Below are 8,875 nucleotides of genomic sequence, written 5' to 3'. Positions count from 1 at the left end.
CACTGAAAAACATTCTTCCATCATGCTTCACTGTAGCGATTGTATTGGACAGGTGATGAGGGGTACCTGGTTTCCTCCACACATGACACTTGGCATTCAGTCTAAATAGTTCAAGAACTTTGTTTCTCATGGTCTGAGAGGTGTCCTTTGGCAAACTCCAGGCGGGCTGTCGTGCATTTTACTCAGGGGTGGCTTTTGTCCATACAGGCCTGGTTGGTGGAGTGCTGCAGAGATGATTGTTCTTCTGTAAGGTTCTCCTCTCTCCACAGAGAAATGCTGGAGCTCTTTCAGCGTGACCATTGGGTTCTTGGTCACCTCTCTGACTAAGACTCTTCTCCTCCAATTGCTTAGTTTGGCCAGGCGGCCCGCTCTAGGAAGAGTCCTGGTAGTTCCAGTGATGGGGGCCACTGTGCTCATTAGGACCTTCAATGCTGCAGAAAATTTTCTGTACCCTTCGCCAGATCTGTGCTTTGATACAATCCTCTCTCTGAGGTCTACAGACAATTCATTGTACTACATGGCTTAGTTTGTGCTCTGACATGCACTGTTAACTGTGGAACCTTCTATAGACAGGTGTGTGCCTTTCCAAATCATGTCCAATCAACAGATTTTACCACAGGTGGACTATAATCAAGTTTTCGAAACGACTCAAGGATGATCAGTGGAAACAGGATGCACCTGAGCTCAATTTTGAGTGTTATTGCAAAGGCGGTGAATACTTATGTACATGTGATTTATTTTGCTTTTTATTTGTAATAAATTTGCAAAGATTTCAAACAAACTTATTTTAAGTTGTCATTGTGGGGTTTTGTTTGTAGAATTTTGAGGAAACTAATTAATTTAATCCATTATGGAATAAGACTAACATAAAATGTGGAAAAAGTGAAGCACAGTGAATACTTTACTGAATGCATTGTAAGCAGCAATGTAATCATCAGAAACATTGTTACATTTATTCATCACTTACAGGAAGTGATGCAGTTTTGGTACCAGTGGCCATTTGTTCGTTTGTTATGGCACTACTTAAATTGCTTTTAATACTGTTTTCCTTGTTAATCCACTGCCAAGTACACTTCAACTCCATACAAGTCTTTAAACCAGAGTCAAAGTAGAGACTCAAGGGGATAAATATCACTAACATTTCTTTTGATGGAGTTGTTTTAATGTGCACTGATCTCAATCCAACTGCAGCATGCATGCATTGAGCTAATAACTTCAGCAGAACAACACTGTAGACAATATCAGAATATTAAACTTTCTGACTAAACCCATTCAGTAGTGTTTTGGAACAGATTGGATTTGAGCACAGAACTTTTAATAACATGGAAATGTCTATATATTTAGATGGAAAGCCAATTTGATAACTTAATTTCTCACCTTAGTTTCTATTTTTTTAAACATTCATTATCTTCATAAACAATTTTTAAGTGATTAGCCAAACCAATCAGCAGCAAGAAATGTCATCAACTTTTTAAACAACAAAAAGGTAAATGCACAACACTTTGATCTCTGTCTTTTACAAGGGAAAATACTGCGGTTTCTTCCTATGGTATGAAATGGTAATGCACCAAAGTGGTTAATGACAATAGTGATAAGCCTGGTGACAGAAATCCATATAATTATTATTTAACATAATCATGACTAACCTATATTTCCTTATCAGCAATCAGTTTTCTCTTTCTATTATTACCACGTCTAATAAGCAAAGCATTTTTTTGTGTTTTCTTTATAATAATCACATACTTTATATGTTAATTATATAGGCACATATTTGGGCTTCATCTGATTACAGAGTAGGTGACAATCCAGTGGAGTGGGAAAAGAGAAAAGGCAAAATCATTTGATAAGTGGATTATGGGTGGTTATTATAGCAAAAGAAAACCAATAACAGATTAGGAAACATGTATGAATGCTGGAAATATTCATTTATTAATTCATTATTTCATCGAGATTCAGCTACTTCTTTTTCAACACAGGGGACCACTCATTGTCTCGTAGGGGCCAGTGCACCTACCAGAGAACCTGCTGGACACCCAGGCAGGCAAAGGGAGGACATGTAAAACTTATATTGCAGCTTTTATCAAACTCGGCTACTTTACAATTCTGAGACTAAAAACACAAAGACATAAAAACAAACAGGTGTGAATGACAGTCTATGGAGCCAAAGAACACAACAAGCCTTAAATATTAAACAAAACCCCCCTGAAACAATCAATCAGGAAACCCTTTTTCCTCTGCTTTCTTTGTTTGCTCTCTCTGAGTAATTGATGGATATGTCATGGTGTAGTTGGGCTACATAAAGTTTCATACAACTGGGCAACAAAAATGTTTGCTGGCACTATACTGGCATAAACCTTTATACAACATACAAGCTAATACCCTCAGCTCTAAAACAAAAAAAATGTGTACGCATTATAGCTTTAATGAGATACAGTTACATAAGTTTGCATGGCTGTTGCATCATCACCATAATTTTGGTGTTGAAGATAAGTAGGATACTAGCCGGCTTTGTTTACAGGTAGTTCTTTGCAACTTACAACATACATATACACTTTCTCAATAACTAAATATAATATAAAAGTACATTTGTGCTAAACTTTTCAAGAAAATAACTCAAAAAAGTACGTTTTCCAAATATACAGCATTGGGTTTTTTCCCCCGCTTCCTTTTCACTAATTGTAGTTTATAAATGTGCTACTTCGTGTATGATCGCCATTCTGGCACAAACCTCTCATGGGTACTGCTTAACAGCGATTTACTCTTAATGCATATTGAGATTTGGATCAGTGGTATAATCTTCATTATTCTCTATTAAATTTTAAGCTAATTACTGTATAATGTGTACTGTGTACTTTTAACAGATCCTTTAAATTTCGAGGTCCCACATTTCTCTTCGACTCACCCCACAAGTTTTCTATGGGATTTAAGTCAGGGGGCCATGGATGACCATGACAGGACCTTTTATGTCATTAAGCTTTCTGCCAGAGGCCATCAGGTCTTAATTTAATAATTGTTGATAGTTGTTATAACCCATGATGCCTACAACATTGCCATAAAACAATTTCCACGTCCTCCAGCAAAAAACTACCGAACTGTTAGTCACCACCATACCAAACTGTGGGGATAAGGTACTTTTCCATATCTCTATGTATTCACCAAATTCACCTCTGTTGTTTATTGCCAAAATGCTTTGGTTTGGTTTCATCTCCATAACTGTCATCACTCTCTCTCTCATTCTGTATATTGTTAAATGTTTAAACATTTGTTGTTTATAAGAAAACATTTAAGTGATAGTGCAAAGTGCAAATATTAGATTTTTCTACACGAGTCTTGGATTCGTAACCAGCATGATTGTGGTTTGCTTCTTACCTGGAGAAGCTCACATATCAGGATATGTCATTAAATGATGTCGATCCACATCGCCACTGGTGTGCCTCAAAATTAATGCTGGACCCTCTTCCTTTCACCCCTATACACAGTCTGACCTTGAGGCATACCCTCACATGGGTTTTCATTACACTGCTATGCTGACAATTAACTCAATTTCTACCTCAAACAAACATGTTTCTTTTAAAAAGAACACTTAGATCATTATAGGTAGCACCTCTATAAAATTACATTATTAAAAATGAAAGAATAAGGCCCAATCATGATTTTGTCTAGAGAGGTCAGTCCACCAATAAACAGGACAACAGTCTAATAAGCAACCATGAGTGTGTCCTAATACTTCCTATTTCTCATAATACACAGAGGATTGGAATAGATTTCGGTTTAATGTTCAGTTCTAAAATCAGATAATCCACATCTGTTATTGTTAATAAATGCTTGTATTAGAGTCTTGATGTATGAGGTGGATGAGAGATAATATTTTATGTTAAAGTCTTACTCCATAATAGATTAAAATCATTATTTCCCTTAAAATTCTACAAACAAAACCTCACAATCACAACATGAAAGAAGTTTGCTTGAAATCTTTGCAAATTTATTAAATATAAAAAACGAAAATAAATGACATGTACTTAAATATTCACAGCATTTGCCATGACACTTAAAATTGAGCTTAGGTGCATCCTGTTTCCACTGATCATCCTTGTGATGTTTCTACAACCTGATTGGAGTCCACGTGGTAAATTTCATTAATTGGACATAATTTGAGCACAAACCAAGCCACGAAGTCCAAGGAATTGTCTGTAGACCACTGAGACAGGATTGTATTGACGCAAAAAAATGGGAAAAGGTATATAAAAGTTTATGCAGCATTGAAGGTCCCAATAAGCACAATGACCTCCATCATCTGTAAATGGAGGAAATTTGGAACCAACAGGACTCTTTCTAGAGTGGGCCACAAGGCCAAACTCCCATGACACTCCCAATCCATCCTGATTGAGCTTGAGAGGTTTGCAAAGAAGAATGGAAGAAACTGCCCAAAAATATGTCTGCCAAGCTTGGAGCATCATACTCAAAAAGATTTGAGGCTGTAATTGGTGCCAAAGGCGCTTTAACAAAGTATTGAGCAAAAACTGTGAATACTTACGTACATGTGATTTTATTTTCGGGTTTTTTATTTGTAATAAATTTGCAAAGATTTCAAACAAACTTTTTTCACATTGTCATTAAGGGGTATTGTTTGTAGAATTTTGAGGAAAAAAATGAATTTAATCAGTTTTGGAATAAGGCTATAACAACAAAAGGTGGAAAAAGTGAAATGCTGTGAATACTTTCTAGATGCATTGTATAATGACGTTCAATTTGTGTGGTTTTTTTCAACTGTATCCACTTACCTACTATTGCAATAACATAAAGCAAAATAGTAAAACATTGTAAAGAAAATCATCATAATTTTTTTTCAGGATGGATCATTTAAGGTTTTTTTATGCTTAGATTCCATAGCACTTCTGATTCAGGTGACATTATGATACATTTAGATATTATTTCAACAAGAAAAATGTGACATGAAGGAACAAATAAGCTCCATAATGTGTGAAAAGCAGTTTTTCTGCAGAAACACACAGAAATGACCAAGTTGTGTATATCCAGGTACATAAATATATTGGCAATAATATGGATGATGCGTGGTGATCAAATCTAAATAAAAGGTAAACTCTGCAAATATAATTTAACCAAGTAACAGTTCTTTAACCTGGTTACAATTCTGGTGGGAGAAAAATAATTTTGTGAACATGTAAGAACCACCAATCAATACAATGTCAATCTGATTTTCAATTTGTTTTTCCTTTCTTTCTATTTTTTTGTTTTGTTTTTTTTTTTTTTGGGGGGGGGGGAGAGGCGGGGGGGTCATGCATGTATGTATGTTTGTATGTATGTATGTATGCATGTGTAACAAACAGTTACCCAAATTTTTTTACAGCTATAATTTGAACATTTGTACAAAATGTACAGTGAGGCATAGTAGGAAAAGCAACATGTACACTGAAACCATGAATCATAGAATGAGTCAGGGAGGAGGGCATCTCGATACTCAAAATCTCACTCACTTATTGCTGCAGTGAGTTTGGAGTAGGAAACAAAAGCAAGAGGGGGAAAAAAAAATACAAATCCATTGTTTAACATCTTGCAGAAGACAACTGTCTCAGACTGGTCATTAGTTCTCAAAGAGGGTTGTTCTTTTCTTTCTTTCAAAACTGTTGCTTTGCAAAAATAAAACAAAGTATAAAATAACAACTAAATATAAAGCTGGTGTTACAAGGTGGACCAACAGTGCACCGAAAGGGTGGCCCCTGCTCCTGTGTGATGGCTTGCAGGACAGGAAGTTTGGTTAGGTCATTGTGTTTCTAAAGCAGCTCTTGTCAGATAAGAGGACATTTAACCAAAACACTTAAATAACACTGATCACGTCTCCCTTTTCTGTCTTTTTCACACTTTTTTTTTTTTTTAAATGGGATTTGGTTTGTCAGAAAAAAGAGAAATATTTTATCTTAGAATTAAAGCTATGAAAACATATGCCCAATTCCAAACCTTCAAAATTATTGTCTATTGGTGACAAAAACATAAAACAATCAACATACTTTATATGACCAAATAAATGCAGTTATCTAATTATTATGAGCAGGTGTTTTGGGCACACACATTCTTAACAGCCACATAAATATCTAGCACACAGCCATACAGACTCTACAAAGAAACAATGGCTGTTGAACTGCTTATAATAAAGAGCTCAGTGACTTAACACATGGCACAGTCATACAATGTAATCCTTTACCAAGTTACTTACAATTTCTGACCTGCTAAATTTAGCCTGGTCAAGTGCTAATATTGTGAAAAAGAAGCATCTAGATTCAACACCTCATCCACAAAGCAGTAGACCACCCAAACTCAGAGCAGGACTGCCAAAGTGGTGAAGTGCATGTTCTTTGTTAAATCACTCACTATGGATTACCAAACTGCCTCTTCAAGCAACACTGGCACAAAACTATGGCTAAGCGTCTGCAAACAAGTTTAAGATGACTAAACTTTGGCTGCAGTGGTGTAAAGAACACCACCATAGGACTCTGAAGCAGTGGAAAGATGTTCTGCAGAGTGATGAATTATGTATCACTGTCTAGCAGTCTAATGGATCAATCTAAGTTTGGAAGATGCCAGGAGAAAGCTAAACACTGAAATGCCTTGGGGATCTTTTTATTTTATATTTATTTATTTATTTTTTGGTGGCAAAGTTTTAGGGAGGCCCCTACAGTACCTATTTAAGCATAATTATGCACATGTGCACAAAGTTTTTTTTTTTTGACGAGAAAAGTCAGATGACCTTAAATCCATTGATAAATGTGAATGTTGATTGTAAACCAAGACTAAGTGTCTAAAATCAGTGTCTGAGTCCAAAAATTCTCTCTTGACTGAATGGGTCTCACAGACACAATACAAAATCTTGTAAAATGCCTTCCCATTTAGATGTTTTTCTAAAATAGGTGTGTAAGCGTTGAAGGTAATGATTGCCAATCTGAACACCAATGCTCATATAGGTATTATGGACAAAACATATAATGTATGTCTTTACCTATTATGTCCATAATTTAACGGTCTGCCATACTATATTGGAGTTGTAATTAAATAATGGTCAAAATTCAGCTTTAATTTGAAGGTATATAAATCCAAACCAGGTAAACAGAGAATTTTTATATAAGGAACTCTAAATCAACAATGGTTTCTTCCTGGTGTTGCGTTGTGGTGCCTTGATGCATCTGCTTTCAGCTCCTGCTTGTTCTTGGGCCATTCTGCCTTCAGAATGTAAATTGCATGTTCTATAAGATTCAGTTTAGTTGATTTACTTGGTCACTGCAGAACATTTAACTCTTATTAAAAAAAAAAAGTTTATTTTGGACCATTATTGGTCAGCAGTGAAATGTGAAGTTCCAGGCAAAGAGTTTTGCATTTGAATGAATCTAAGCAGAGGTTACAGCCCTAGACACTTTAAAATTAATCCTACTGCTTTTGTCAGGAGTCCCATCATCAGTAAATACAATGGAAAAAGTCTGAAGCCTTACTTGGGGCCTGTTGTTGGTCTAGCCTAAATTTGTTATGGAGTTTTTCTTCACTAAAGTAAGAATGCTATTGTCATTCAACACCATAAATGCTTTCTGTGGTCTACCTGGGCTTTTGGTCTTACTGAGATTGAGTGCATTCTTTCTTTTTAGAAAAATCCTAAACAGTTAATTTAGTTAGCTAAATTGAATTTTTGCTAACTCTTGCATGGGGTTGTTTTGGTTTTTCAAACTAATAATGGAGACTGCTCTCACATTGGACATCAACAGCAACACATTTAATCTGCATGTGCCAAAATTGAAATCAGCTTTTAATGAAGGAAAAAAACAAATCTGACCACTGAACAGCTGAGCCAATTGTCCAATTACTACTGAACCCTTTAAAAGGTGGCCAATAAAAACCTTTGTAATTCCTAGTGTTTACCCGTTTTGGCTGTAAATACCTTCGAAGGCTAAAAATATGCACTGAGAGTTCATATTCATTACAGTGCATACATTACAGTATATGCAAAATGAATCAGGTCAGAACATTTTTCCATGCTTACTGCAAAAATGTATAAATGATGTGAAAAACAATACAATATTTTAGGAAAAAATGTGGAAAAAAGTTACAATAACCAGGTTGCACAAATCTGTGCATCCTTGAATAGGTAGGGATGTGCTTGTTTTTTGTTGTTTGTTTTAATTAGCTAGTCATACTCAATCTCATGTCCAAAACCAATTACCAAACAGCTGTCATAAATTAAATTCTGACCACAACTGAAGAACAGCATGCATGGTATCTCACTGTTCGATTGGTAGCATTCAGGGCACGGCTACAAATTAATTTCTAAAGCATTAGATACGGCATGGAACACTGTAAAGACAATCATTAAAAAAAGAGAAAATGTTACAAATTAATGTTGATCACCAATAACAAGAAATGTCTCTTTAAAAAAAAAAAAAAAGACAAGAAAAATAAACTTACCAAGGACGTTGCCAAGAGATCTACAACAACAACAAAGGAGCGGCAGGACTATTTTTGACAAGAACTGATTATTCTCTACATGCCAAAACATTATCTTCCTTACATGTAGGCTATGGGGTAGAGGAATCCCTTTTTCACAGAAAAACTACAAGTTCTACTAAATTACCCTAAAACATGTAGCAAAATGAGGAAACCAATTCCAAAGAGTAAAAAAGCCTCACATGAGGCTTTTTTTTTATCAAGATTGAGGAAATCATGAAGAGCAACAAATACCAGTCGATTAAGTGCAAAACCTTCAGGTGTGCGTTAGTAAGCTGAACATGAAAAGGAAATTCACCTTGCACATGACAACAACCCAAAGCATAAGTAACAATCACCAAAGGAACAAATTAAACAAAAGAAGAGCAATTTC

General features: G+C 35.5%; 1 long non-coding RNA gene across 1 annotated transcript; it reads left to right on the top strand.

Annotated features, from left to right (window-relative positions):
• Positions 1-3,959: 3,959 nt before the first annotated feature.
• On the top strand, positions 3,960-8,458 carry LOC310722461. Its single transcript, XR_014532380.1, has 2 exons — positions 3,960-4,126; positions 4,157-8,458. It is a non-coding gene; the product is annotated as an uncharacterized lncRNA (long non-coding RNA).
• Positions 8,459-8,875: the final 417 nt, after the last annotated feature.

Source organism: Silurus aristotelis (assembly GCF_946808225.1).
Source record: "Silurus aristotelis genome assembly, chromosome: 2".
NCBI lineage: Eukaryota > Metazoa > Chordata > Actinopteri > Siluriformes > Siluridae > Silurus > Silurus aristotelis.
The sequence above is the reverse complement of the archived record's forward strand: the minus strand, read 5'-3'. Positions and strand labels throughout refer to the sequence as shown.